We start from the raw sequence: 13,974 nt of genomic DNA on the forward strand, positions 1-13,974 counted from the left end.
TTTGACACTCACTTATTTTTTGACCAGACAAGTCAACCCGTGTGGTACCATCAAATAGGTAACTTTATGGCAAATGTATATCCTAATTAATATAAATTATTAATAAATATTAAATGATCTGGAGAAAGGGGTAAGCACTGAGGTGGTAAAGTTTGCGGATGATACCAAACTGCTTAGGATAGTCAAGACAGAAGTAAACTGTAAGGGTATGTCAACACTACCACCCTAGTTCGAACTAGGGTGGTTAATGTAGGCAACTCAAGTTGCAAATGAAGCCTGGGATTTAAATATCCCGGGCTTCATTTGCATCTTTCCAGACGCCGCCATTTTTAAAGCCCCGGTAGTTTGGACTCCGTGCCCGCGGCTACACGCGGCACGGAGTAGGTAGTTCGGATTAGGCTCTCTAATCCGAACTACCGGTACACCTCGTTCCACGAGGAGTAACGGTAGTTCGGATTAGAGAGCCTAATCTGAACTACCTACTCCGTGCCGCATGTAGCCACGGGCATGGAGTCCGAACTACCGGGGCTTTAAAAATGGCGGCGCCCGGCAAGATGCAAATGAAGGCCAGGATATTTAAATCCCGGGCTTCATTTGCAACTGGGGTTGCCTACATTAACCACCCTAGTTCGAACTAGGGTGGTAGTGTAGACATACCCTACGGGACTCCAAAAAGATCTTACCAAACTGAGTGATTGGGCAACAAAATGGCCAATGAAATTTAATGTGGATAAGTGTAAAGTAATGCACATCGGGGAAAAATAACCCCAATTATACGTACAGTATGATGGGGGCTAATTTGGCTATGACAAATCAGGAAAGAGATCTTGGAGTTATCGTGGATAGTTCTCTGAAAACTTTCACAGTGTGCAGCGGCGGTTAAAAAGGCAAATAGGATGCTAGGAATTATTAAGAAAGGGATAGAAAATAAGACCCAGAATATCTTACTGCCCCTCTATAAAACCATGGTACGCCCACATCTTGAATACTGTGTACAGATGTGGTCTCCTCAGCTCAAAAAAGATATTTTGGCCTTGGAAAGGGTTCAGAAAAGGGCAACTAAAACGATTAGGAGTTTGGAACAGGTCCCATATGAAGAGAGGTTAAAGTGACTGGGACTTTTCAATTTAGAAAAGAGGAGACTGAGGGGGGATATGATAGAGGTATATAAAATCATGAGTGGTGTGGAGAGGGCAGATAAAGAAAAGTTATTTATTAGTTCCCATAATAGAAGAACTAGAGGACACCAAATGAAATTAATGGGTAGCAGGTTTAAAACTAATAAAAGAAAGTTCTTCTTCACACAGCATGTAGTCAACCTGTGGAACTACTTGCCAGAGGAGGCTGTGAGGGCTAGGACTATAACAGAGTTTAAAGAGAAGCTAGATAATGTCATGGAGGTTAGGTCCATAAAAGGCTATTAGCCAGGGGATAGAAATGGTGTCCCTGGCTTTTGTTTGTCAGAGGCTGGAGAGGGATGGCAGGAGATAAATCGCTTGATCATTGTCTTTGGTCCACCCTCTCTGGGGCACCTGGCGCTGGCCACTGTCGGCAGACAGGCTACTGGGTGAGATGGACCTTTGGTCTGACCCAGTACGGCCATTCTTATGTTCTTATGTAATTATATTATCATAATTTTACACCCATTTAGTCTTCAAGCTATTTCCTTCGCATGTTTTCCAGTTCTTGCTCTGTGCCTTTCTGGTTCAGACTGCAACCTTTTTGTGGGAGGGACGGTCTATGTTCTGCATCTTGTACAGCACTAAGCGCATTACTGGCAGTGAAAGAAAGGGCCCAATTCCGCCACCTGTAACACTGCTCTACAGCCAAAATGCTTCTGAAATAAATGTAGTCAAACTTTACTAATTCTGGGTCACTGAGAATGAAAATGATGCTTAAAATTGTTGATTGGCTCTAGTTTTCAAGATATGCTATTGGGTCAGTATATACGACCCTTGACTTGAGAATGGCGGAGGATAAGTGAGTTATAAAGGGAAGGGATCTCAATTTTAACCAGAAATGACTAAAATACATCTTTGACTGGATCTAGGAATAAATCTATGACTGGGTTTGGACAGTACTTGCTTTTTAGGCAATACAATGAATGATGCAATCTGAAGCTGGTATTGCGTCATACATGGTATAAATTGCATCATGTTATTCCTAGAAGTCATGGATGTTTTGCTGCAAAATGGCAATGTTTTGCCATCAATTCCAGTTGGTCATGCAGTCCATATGAAGGAAACCTATGACTACATGAAACAACTTTTGAGGTGCATAAACTATGACCAACATCAGTGGCAACTTTGTGGCGATATGAAGGTTGTTGCTCTCTTGCTTGGTCTGCAGACTGGATACACAAAGTACTGCTGTTTTCTCTGCAAATGGGATAGTCGTGCAAGAGATTTCCACTACATCAAGATAGATTGGCCACTCCGACAGTCATTGGAGCCTGGGAGGAAAAGTGTTCAGCATTCACAACTTGTTGAACTAAGGAGGATTTTGTTACCACCTTTACACATGAAGCTGGGCCTGATGAAGATCTTTGTCATGACCATGGACAAAACACAAGCAGCTTTCAAGTACCTCCGTGGAAAATTTCCAAGGTTAAGTGAAGCTAAGATAAAGGAAGGTGTCTTTGTTGGTCCTCAGATTCGTGAACTTCTTCGAGATGATGCATTTGACCATGCACTGTGTGGCAAGGAAAAGACGGCATGGAAAGCCTTCCAGTTAGTGGCAATAAATTTTCTCGGAAACAACAAGGCAGACAGGTTGTTGGTGGAAAACCTCCTCAAAGCATACAAAAGCCTTGGTTGCAACATGTCACTAAAGATACATTTTTTTGCACTCTTATCTAGATTTTTTTCCACTGAACTGCGGAGCAGTGAGCGACGAGCACGGCGAGCGATTTCACCAGGACATTGCAACAATGGAGAAACGCTATCAGGGCAAATGAAGCCCATCAATGCTTGCAGACTATTGCTGGACAGTGACAAGAGATGCTCCATTTAATGAATACAAGAGACAAGCCAAGAAGCGCCGAGTAGACACTGAATAGGACTAAACTATGTACATAATAGTGTTTTGCCTTTTGTTTCATAATAAATTTTATTTATATAACCCTTTTTCTGATTTTTAAAGTGTTACATAAACAAGCCAGGTGAAATATTATCATGTAAAGCAGCCATAAACACATGAAAAGACCTAGGTTTACAATTTATGATTAAAACTCTATTATCTATACAATATACATAGACGTAAAATGTAAAAACTTAAATATCTTGGAAACAGTAACCAATCAGTTGTTTTAATTGTCATAGTTGAATTCAGCACATCAAAATACATAATAAATAGCACATTTTATCTCTGAAGCAGATGACTTCTAAAAAATTGTAGACCAGTGTAATCATTTTGTATAAAGCCACTGAACTCAAGTATGAACATGACAAAACGTGGCAGCATCTTGCCCAACACATAATAATGATAAGAAATCTCAGAATGTTTCTTTTCCTTCTCCCCTCCAATAAGTGTACAAAAGGTCAAAATACATTAAGGCTAAGTCTTCACTAGATGGAAGATCGACGCTGCCACGTTTGATCTTCTGAAGTTTGATTTAGTGAGTCTAGTTAAGACTTGCTGAATTGAACTCAGTGGGTGGCCCTGCCAGCAGCTGGCACTCCTGCTTGTGCAAAGAGTAACGGAAACCAACTGGAGCATTTGCTCCCGTCAGCCTCCTGCTGGGGAAACACGAAACAAGGTATCTCCAACTCCACCTACGTAATTAATTGCATATCTTGATTTGATGTTCCCTATGAGGGTAGACCTGGCTTTGGATTAAATTCTCATTAGAGAGCTCTACAGACATATTGTCTGTTAGGTTAGGCCCCTATTTTCTAGATAATATGGGTAAAATTCTCACTTGGTGTAGATCAGTATATAACACCAGCTGAGGCTTTGACTCCTGTGTTTTACAGGCTTATATTTGAATCCAGATATTAAATGTTGGAAAACTCTGTTGCCTAAATAAAATGTGGATCTGGATAAAATCCTGTATCTACACTTTTAATACTCACTTTAATGGTAAGTGTGTAGACCCCTGTATTAAACAAACACCCATATAACAGACAGAGTGGAACTCTTTACATAAAAATGGGAAAAAAACATAAAATTATGCCTTGCCGAGTTAATTTTCTCCCAAATAATCATAAGATGCCTCCCTACCCCGCACCTTAACTCCAAGCTCCATTCATGATAGCCAGGGGACTGCCTGCAATAAATATAACACTATGACAACTAATTGTAATATTAAACGCTGGATCTGCCAGTGATCTGACTAAGATCTATTGTGTTTGGGAACGCTGGCAGAATCTTATGTCCACGTGGAGTCCATTGAAAGCAGTGGAATTCCATTGGCAGTGCAACAGTCTGCCCATGTGGATCTTTTTATTCCTTTTATTCGTTTTGGACCTTGGTGTGCAATGCTGGGCAAAACAATTAAATTCTCTGCAACTCAGTTTACTCATCTATAAAGTGGGAATCAGGATACTTGCCTGACTTTCTAAAGTACTAGGAGCTCCTCAGGTTCTTGGTGAAATTTTCGCCTTCTTAAAGTCAATGGAACTTTTGCCATTAACTTCAGTGGGGCCAGGATTTCACCAGTTTGCAGAATGGGACACACAGCTACTGTAGGCAGCAAAGAGTTAAAATGGTTGCAAAAATCTAAAACATATGGCAATCGAAGTTCATTAGGAAGATGAAATGATGGATTAGTTCTGTGCTGTGTATACGAAAAATCTTAACAATTAAAACAAACACTTTGTACTTTACATCTGAGAATGGCCACCTGCTTTATTTACCTCGATTTAGACTTAGGTTTAAGGTTTTGGAGATACTGTAGATCCTGATTTCTGTGTGTAACACAACATACTTGCTCTTTAAGGAAATAAAGTCTGACGTTTTAAGTCTACAACTGAGTAAGAGGAAGTGGTCCCAGGCTGACAGTTTGTGGTCTGTCAAAGATCCCAGAGTATGGGCTGTCCAGAACTGGAGATTTGAAATATGTCATGGCTTCTTTTTCTCCCAGTCAAAAAGGCTCCTGATTTGTATAGCCCCTAAGCTACTGGAATTTGAGTGACCTCCACAGCCAGGCATGCTGGAGTATGAGGTGAACAGTCTTTTTCCATGTAGCAAGGAAGGCTGTTGAGGTGACAAGAGGCTGTCTGTTATCTGCTAATGTTGTGGACTTTAACTGCCAGATCTCTGAGGAGAGTTTGGATTCCCCATAAAAATGTCTGTGGGAAAGAAGCCTCCTAGAAAGGGGCTGTTTTGTTTGCTTTGAACTTTAATGCAAGACTTCCAGTTTGTTTGGGGACTTTGCCACTGGACTTCTGAGGAGAGTTTGGGCTCTCCAGGCACTGACCTGGGGTGGGGCCCTATTGCTTGTTTTTAAAAGAAGTCTGAGGGCATGACTTTCTGTGAATATTATCTTCCTCCCACACCCTATTTTGCAATGGCTTAAGGATAATTAACTCTCCCCAGTGCAACTTTAACTCTTAATTCCCTGGCTCCCGGGTCTGTGCAGAGAGATGGTGTTTTTAACTATAGCATTCTATTTTAGAGGGTTGCCAGGTGTCTGGTTTTGAACCGGACAGTCCGGTATTTGAGCCTTCTGTCCGGGAAACAAATTGAGAAAATACAGGACACACCGGACATACAAATGTCTGGTATTTTCTAATTAAGTAAGTTTTATTATTATCATGAGTATCAGGACGTAGTTGCGTACTGCCTGGCTGGTAGACATGCTCACACTGCATGAGTGTGTCTACCAGCCAGGCAGTATGCAACTACGCAGTAGAGAGGAGGAGGGTGTGGGCGGGGGCAGGGTGGGTTGGAATCTCCGGGGCCGGATTTGCCAGTGTGCCCTGCTGGGACTGTGTGCAGGACAGGCAGCACCCCTGGATCTGCGTGTGCCCAAGCCAGTCCCACTCCCCGCTAGCTGATTTTCCCCCTCACTCCCCCACCCCCGGTTCCTCTCCCAGCCAGTCCCGTTCCCCCCAACACCCTCCCACCCAGCCCAGCTCCCCTCCCGGCCGGTGTTTCCTCCCCCACCACCGTTCTGAGATCAAGTGTGTCCGGTATGTTTTTTTAACCATCTGGTAACTATCTATTAAGGTTTTCCCCTAAATAAGTTTAATTACACTGGATGGGGGACCTTTTTTGAGTAAGGGGCTGCTGACCCAAAGAAAAATCAATCAAGGCTGCACACAAGTGAGAAGAAAATATCACACACCCCAAGAGCCAGGGGGAGCCCAAACTAGTAAATTTAAAGCGACTGGGACTTTCCAGTTTAGAAAAGAGGAGACTGAGGGGGGCTAAGATAGAGGTATATAAAATCATGAGTGGTGTGGAGAGGGCAGATAAAGAAAAGTTATTTATGAGGTCCCATAATAGAAGAACTAGAGGACACCAAATGAAATTAATGGGTAGCAGGTTTAGAACTAATAAAAGAAAGTTCTTCTTCACACAGCGTGTAGTCAACCTGTGGAACTCCTTGCCAGAGGAGGCTGTGAAGGCTAGGACTATACTAGAGTTTAAAGACAAGCTAGATAATTTCATGGAGGTTAGGTCCATAAAAGGATATTGGCCCGGGGATAGAAGTGGTGTCCCTGGTCTCTGTTTGTCAGAGGCTGGAGAAGGATGGCAGGAGACAAATCGCTGATCATTGTCTTTGGTCCACTCTCTCTGGGGCACCTGGTGCTGGCCACTGTCGGCAGACAGGATACTGAGCTAGATGGACCTTTGGTCTGATTCAGTACAGCTGTTCTTATGTTCTTCTCCTTACAAGGAGCTGTCACAATGCCTGTCTGTAGGGCATCTCACACATAGGGTTGCCAGATGGTTGAAACAAAAATACCAAACACCTCCCAAAAAAAAAACCACCAGGAAAAAATTCTGTTGAAGGAAAAAAAAAGGGGGGGGGGAGACAAAAGTTGAGGGGAAAAAAAGGACTCCAAGTCTTATTAAGCAAAAAGAAAAAGATATATATATACAGGGCTTGACAAATGGCGGCAAAAGCTGCTCGCCAGCCCCGCACTGCGTATGCACAAGAGCCCATTGCCCATGTACGCGCCGCCGGTAAACGGGGCGCATGGCTGAAATCTACTCACCACAGGCGAGTAGATTCTATAGTTTGTCGAGCCCTGTGTGTGTGTGTGTGTGTGTGTGTGTGTGTGTGTGTGTGTGTATATAAAACAGCATTAAAACAATATATCCTTTTAACAGTGAGTGCAGGCATAGGAACAGGGGAGTGGTTGAGCACTAAGATCCAGGGGAGTCATTGCTTCCCCTTGGTCTTTTTGCCAACAGCCATTTTGTGCTGGCAGCCTTGCGGAACCAGGCAAGCATGGGGTCTGAGTGTTTGTAGGGTTGCCAGGTGCCTGGTATTTTCACCGCCTGGCCAGGGAAAAAAGTCAGATAATAGTGGACTTCTTAGGTGTTTGGTATTTTCTGAAATTTTTTACTGGACAGGAGACGAAAACACCGGACTGTTCGGGTGAATACTGGACACCTGGCAACCCTACTCACAATGGGGCCCGAAGGAACAGTGAGGCCTCTGGGAACTATTGTAATGCAAGTTACAAACAATGGCATCAGTAATAGTAATAGCAGTCATAGTAAGATAAAGCAATGGTACAGAGGTTACCCTGAATGGCTCCTAAGCTTTGGCCCACAGGGCCTCTCAAACACTGGAAACCCTAATGTTCCTGGACTGGGAGGCAGATCTGGAGACAAATCCCAGGCTAACATGCTGCAACTTTGAGCAAGTCACTTTACCTCTCTGTACCTTTGTGTTTCTTCCCATTCATTGTCTGTTCTGACTGCAAGCTTCTTAGGGCAAGGCCTGTCTCTTAGTATATGACAGTTAACTAATCTGTTTTGTAATAGTGGCTAGGGATTTTAAATGTGAATGGATGGCCCAGTGGTTAGGGCATTAGCTTCTGACTTGGGAGAACTCAGGTCTTTTCTTGAGTGAATCACTGAGCCCCTTTGTGCCTCAGTTTCCCTTTGTTCCATAAGGCTGCCAGCATTGCCCTACTTCACAGGAGTGCTGTGAAGATAATGACATTAAATTATTGTGACATGCTCAGATGCTATGGTGATGGGGGCCATATAGATGCCTAAGATGAATAGACCAGGACTCATGGTGCAAGGTACAGTACAAAAAAAAAAAGCTGGTCCCTGCCCAAAAGCACAATCCAAGTGGCATGTTTATATGTAAAGCCTGGCAAAATGAGGCTCTGGGCCTCAGTAAAACATTGTAGGAACTATTGAAATACAAATAAATAACTGTTTTTCTGACTGAAGGCCATATCCTGGCATCATTACTCAGACCAAGTGGTACCTTACTCACAAGTAGTCCCAATGAAGTCAGGAAGAAGCTAATATTCAGTACAAATAGAGGTGGCAGAAACTAGCCCTACACAACTAGCCAAATGCAGCAGTCCATGCCAAGGTCAGTCCAGCAGCTTAAATAAAAAGCTGGAGAGTGCAGGCCAAGCCATTCTGCAGTTACACTGAGACACACAGACTCAAATCACCACATTTTTGAAACTCTATTAGCACTCTAATAGCTTCGTTTGTTTTGGCTCTGATGTAAAATGAAAACTGCTCTGGCTTAAGACTGTGTCTATGAAAATGTATTTTAATGGCCTAATGTAACCTACACATCTACTGGGTGTGGTTTGCTGTCCAATGTACTGGCACTTACACCACTTACAGAGAGAAAGAACAAGTTTGCTCTACAGCCTTAGTTGAGAGGCAGCTGGCTTTTAGCTCAAATGGTAAAGGCTTGTGCACAAAGGTCCTAGGTTTGGGTCCACCTGTTATCATTACACTAAGCTTGGCAAGGAGGAGGAGAAAGTTATGTGTCATTTACAGATGTAAAACATATCAGCTATAATATTATCATTTGCTAAAGATTTTTTTAAGTTGGCTTGTAAAATAAGTGCACTGTAGCCCATTCAAAATATAGGGGAAAAATCTGCCCTTCTTATCCTTAATGAGGACAGCAAAAGAGAAGTGCTTATGACTGAGGCCATGTCTACACTTGGGGACAAAGTCAAACCAAGATACACAACTCCAGCTACATGAATAGCGTAGCTGGAGTCAAAGTACCTTAGTTTGAACTTCCACGGTATCCCCACTGCGGGAAGTCTACAGGGACATGATCATTGGTTGATTTAGTAGACCCGCTAAATCAAAGCCTGGGTGATCGATCTCTTGGTAAGTGGAGACAAGGCCTGAGTCACCCTGCTTCAGTTCCGGTTCAGTGCTATTGGGAGGAAATGTATAGTCTTGTCCCTTAGAGCTCTTGGTATGAAGTATGCACCCACCTGTCTAATGCTTGGTACTGATCATAGTGCATGAGTAGTAGGGGACCAGGATCCAGCACTGGGAGAGAGCTCTACCAGTGCTGTAGGAAAACCACCTCCACAGGGGAGTAGCTAACAGTGCTGAGAGCTTGCCTATACTGGCCCTTTACAGCCCTAAAACTTGCTGCATTCAGTGGGGGAAGGGTGAGTTTTCACACTTGTGAGTGAGAAAGTTTCAGGGTACTAAAATGCCAGTGTAGAAAAGCCGTAAGTGTCGTTTTACTGAGTTCTGAATGTGCTTCTGGGTTCACAACTTCCTTGAGGAGCTAAACTGCTCTGTTCACAAGCTCAAGTGCATTATTTGTGGAGTTTGATACCAGGCTGTTTCCTTGCTCAGCAAAACTCTATGATCACAGATAGACTACAGGCAAATGTTGTAAATATCATATTGAAACCTAGCAATGAAATGACACTGTGGTATTCTCTGCTAGGTGGGACCAAATTTTAATGTTTAAATTTTGTTTAATTATTTTTCCAGTTTACTCCAGAAAGAGAGACTTTTTTGTACAGAGTATTATAAAGCATGGCTCCAACGGGAGAAATTGCATAGAATTGGCATAGCTTACATTTTTAAATTTATATTTTAAAACTAACAGTTAAGCCCTTGCCTAATGAGTTTATCCAGCACAATCTTTTGATCAGTGAGGACTGATTCTAAGACTTATACTTATTCAATCAGGAACTTGAAAGTATACCACGTGACCCTCACATATCAAATCTAGCCCTTACAGCTCACGTTTTATACCAAATACTTATAACCAACATCTTCCAAACAATCAAGCATTCTTCATAGAAACTGTTTTGTGAATAATTTCAAATAACAAATAAACTGGGAAAAAAGCATAGGCTGCCTGTGGACAACTCATGAATAGAAAAAGATGCTGAGTTTGTCTAATAAGTTGTTCTCACAGCTCTTGTAAGTATTATCTGCATTTAAGAGGTTAGAATACTAAACCACAGACACATTTACTTGTTCAAAGATATAGAAGACAGCCCTGGTAGATCTGAGAACGAAATCAAAACCCTCCCATCATCTGCTCTAACAACTACAATCCTTCCCTTTAATTAATTATTCATTATTAAGCACTGGAAGTAACTTGGCAGTAAGAACAGAAGAATGGCTATACAGGGTCCAATCAAAGGTCCATCTTACCCAGTATCCTATCTTCCAGCAGTGGCCATTGCCAAGTGCTTCAGAGGGAATGAACAGAATGGGGCAATTGTCAAGGGATACACCCCTTGTGGTCCAAGTCCAGCTTCTGACAGTCAGAGGTTTAGAGACACCCAAAGCATGGGGTTACATCCCTGACCATCTTGGCTAATAGCTATTAATGGCTCTAACCTCCATAAACTTAACTTATTCTCTTTTGAATCCAGTTATACTTTCAGCCTGCAAAACATCTCCTTGTAATGAGTTCCACATGTTTACTGTGCATTGTGAATACCATTTAGTCCATGAGCAGGCAAATCCAGCCCACTGGCCAAATCCAGCCTGCAAAGCTGCCAGATCTGGACCGCGGCCCAGCAGGAGCCTCAGGGCGTGTCTACACAGCAGGGCTAAACTCGAAATAAGCTACGCAACTTGAGCTATGCTAACTGTGTAGCTTGAGTCAAAATAGCTTATTTCAACTTTTGGTGCAGTCTACACAGCGGTTATTTCAAAATAGAGCACTCCTCCCCCAACTTCCCTTACTTCTCATACAATGAGGCTGTGTCTATACTGGCAAGTTTTTCCGCAAAATCATCTGCTTTTGCGGAAAAACTTGCCAGCTGTCTACACTGGCCGCTTGAATTTCCGGAAAAGCACTGATGATCTCACGTAAAATCATCAGTGCTTTTCCGGAAAAACTATGCTGCTCCCGTTCGGGCAAAAGTCTTTTTCTGAAAGACTTTTGCGCAAAAGGGCCAGTGTAGACAGCACAGTACTGTTTTCTGCAAAAAAGCCCCAATCGTGAAAAAGGCATTCGGGGCTTTTTTGCGGAAAACTGCGTCTAGATTGGCCACGGACGCTTTTCCGCAAAAAGTGCTTTTGCGGAAAAGCATCCTGCCAATCTAGATGCGCTTTTCCGAAAATGCTTTTAACGGAAAACTTCTCCGTTAAAAGCATTTTCGGAAATTCATGCCAGTGTAGACATAGCCTGAGGGTTACAGAAGTTGTAGTAAGAAGCCTGTTATTTCGAATTTATTTTGAAATAACAGGCTTGCAGTGTAGACGCGTACTATGTTTTTTTAAATAACTGGCGTTATTCCGAAATAACGCTGCTGTGTAGATGTAGTCTCAGTCAGGTTCCCTGCCTGCCCACTCCTGCAAGCCAGCTGCAGGAGCCATGTGCTTCTCTGAATGCTGCAAATCCAGAGAGAGAGAGAAAGAGGCTTTGCATGCTGCCCCCACCTCCAGCACAATCTTGCAGCTCCCATCATCCAGGTTCTGGCTAATGGGAGTTGCCTGTTTGCAGGATAAGCAAAACAAAGTATCCCTTCACTCCTCCCCTTGGGCTCACAGCCTTCAGAGAAGCACATGACTCCCACATCCAGCTGTTCTGAGCTGCAAGAAGGAGTGTGGCAGGCAGGAAACATGGCTGAGGAACCTTCTGGGCTGCTGGCCAGGAGCTGCCCAGGTAAGTACTTCCCTGCCAGAGCCTGCCTCTAGCACTCCAGCCCCACAACCTTTTGTCTCCATTTTGCACTCTTTATCCCAATTCCCTGCCATGGACAGGGGGCTGGACTTGATGACCTCCTGAGGTCTCTTCCAGCCCTATGATTCTATGATTCCCTGCCCTCAGTCACAACTCAAATCCCTGCACCCCCTCCTCCAGATCAGAATCCTCTCCTGTACCCATCCCCCCCTCCCAGACCCTGCACCCCTTTCTGCACCCCAGTCTCCTGCTCCAGGTCACAACCTGCTTCTTCATCCAAGCTTCCTCCCAGATTCCACACTCTCTCCTGCACTCTAATCCCTTATTCCAAGATCCCTTCTACACTCAATTTCCATTCCTGACCCCACACGTTCTCCATTAATACCATGGAAAAGTGCAGACCTTGACTGTTTACCAAATTCTTGGAGCGGTCCCGCCATCAAAAATTATTGCTCACCTTGATCTAGTCCTAGTAATGTATTACTGTTTAATTTATCAATTTGTTTCAAAACCTCCTTTATTGTCACCTCAATCTGGGCAGTTCTTCAGATTTGTCATCGAAAAAGAGTGGCTCGGGTATGGAAATCCTTTCATCCTCCACGGTGAAGACCGTTTAGCTTTTCTACAACAACCTTGTCTTCCTTGAGTGCTCCTTTAGTGCCTCAACTCCACAGGCCTCACTGAGGTTTAGCAGATTTCCTGCATCTGAGGGGGCTTAAAAACAAATTTGCTGTTACTTTTTGTTTCTTTTGCAAGTTGCTCTTCAAATTCTTTTTTGACTTGCATAATTATATTTTTACATTTGACCTGCCAGAATTCATACTCCATACTACTTTCCATAGTAGTATCTGACTTCTAATTTTTGAAGGATGTCACGTTGGCTCAGACCATCTCTTTTATGCTGTTGTTTAGCGTTGGTGGTATTATTTTGGTCTTTTCCCTGTTTGTACATTTCAAAAGCAGAGGCGCAGCCGTCCGGACCCGCGTGAGCAGGGACTGCTTCAGTCCCTGCTTGCAGGGTTCCTCCTTGTGCCTTTCCCTTTGAAATGTACAAGAGCCATGGATGGCTCTTGTACATTTCAAAGGCAGAGGTGCAGCGAGATAGCGAACACTCCCCTTATCAACTAATCAAAAGTTAACATCCCTAATCACTACTTCATCAACTTGCATGTTTTCCTCTTCTCTAGGATATAGAGTATCTCCTTTAATAAATCCTCCCCAAAGAAAGTGATTGTTCAAACTGTGTGTGCCTCCACACCTGTCAGTTCACACTGAGAAAGTTAAGCTCATTGCACTAAAAGACATCTCACTGCCATCTTTTCATTTGTTTAGGCCTTGAGTTAATATTATATTTTGGCACTGATGTAAGTTGGCACGAAGTGATGGAGCAACTGCAGAAGGTCTTCATGAATGACTAGAAGTCAACGCTTGTTTGGTTTATGTTGCTTTTTGCAGCATGTCCCATTAGTGAACAGGCTGCAGAATGTACAATGCCCAAGCATGTTTCAGCAAATGTAGCATTTTTCAGTCAGTGAGAAGTTACATCGGTCAATTACTCTGTCCTTGAAGCACTTTGACTCCTACCATCCACTTCCCCTCGCCTTCTTATCTTAAGCTACCACCCTCTTTTCAAGCTTCTCTATCTCAGCAGAGTGTTTATAGCACTAGCGTTCTCTTTTCTCTCCCCTCACTGAACAGTATCCCTGCCTGTTTCCCATCTGGGTTGATCTAGGCATGCTTGGAGACCTCTGCCACTCTGTGTGCCAATAACAGCCTCCTTTCTGCAGTGAAAGCTCTTCCTCCCCCTTCACAGTGCTTGATTTCAGTACTGTTCTCAGTACTATTGGACCCTCCAGGACCACTCTAAAGCTGGTTCCCTTATGTCTTGGCTTGTACTATGCCAGTGC

The 13,974-nt window shown here is 43.3% G+C and overlaps 1 protein-coding gene and 1 long non-coding RNA gene across 6 annotated transcripts in view; one reads left to right on the plus strand and one right to left on the minus strand.

Annotated features, from left to right (window-relative positions):
- NDRG1 (N-myc downstream regulated 1) overlaps nt 1-13,974 on the plus strand; it is a 142,586-nt gene that overhangs the window by 38,481 nt on the left and 90,131 nt on the right. The window lies entirely within an intron of this gene.
- The window catches only part of LOC112545873 (uncharacterized), a 43,879-nt gene that overhangs the window by 2,374 nt on the left and 27,531 nt on the right, over nt 1-13,974 (minus strand). For 3 of the 4 annotated variants that reach the window (XR_012901205.1, XR_003089439.2, XR_012901204.1), the window contains one exon: nt 2,353-12,781. The exons of the other annotated variant lie outside the window; for it this stretch is intronic. This is a non-coding gene — a long non-coding RNA (uncharacterized LOC112545873). Of the gene's footprint in view, nt 1-2,352; nt 12,782-13,974 lie in introns of those variants that run through there. 4 annotated transcript variants of the gene reach the window in all.

Source organism: Pelodiscus sinensis, chromosome 2 (genome assembly GCF_049634645.1).
Source record: "Pelodiscus sinensis isolate JC-2024 chromosome 2, ASM4963464v1, whole genome shotgun sequence".
In the NCBI taxonomy this organism is placed as follows: domain Eukaryota; kingdom Metazoa; phylum Chordata; order Testudines; family Trionychidae; genus Pelodiscus; species Pelodiscus sinensis.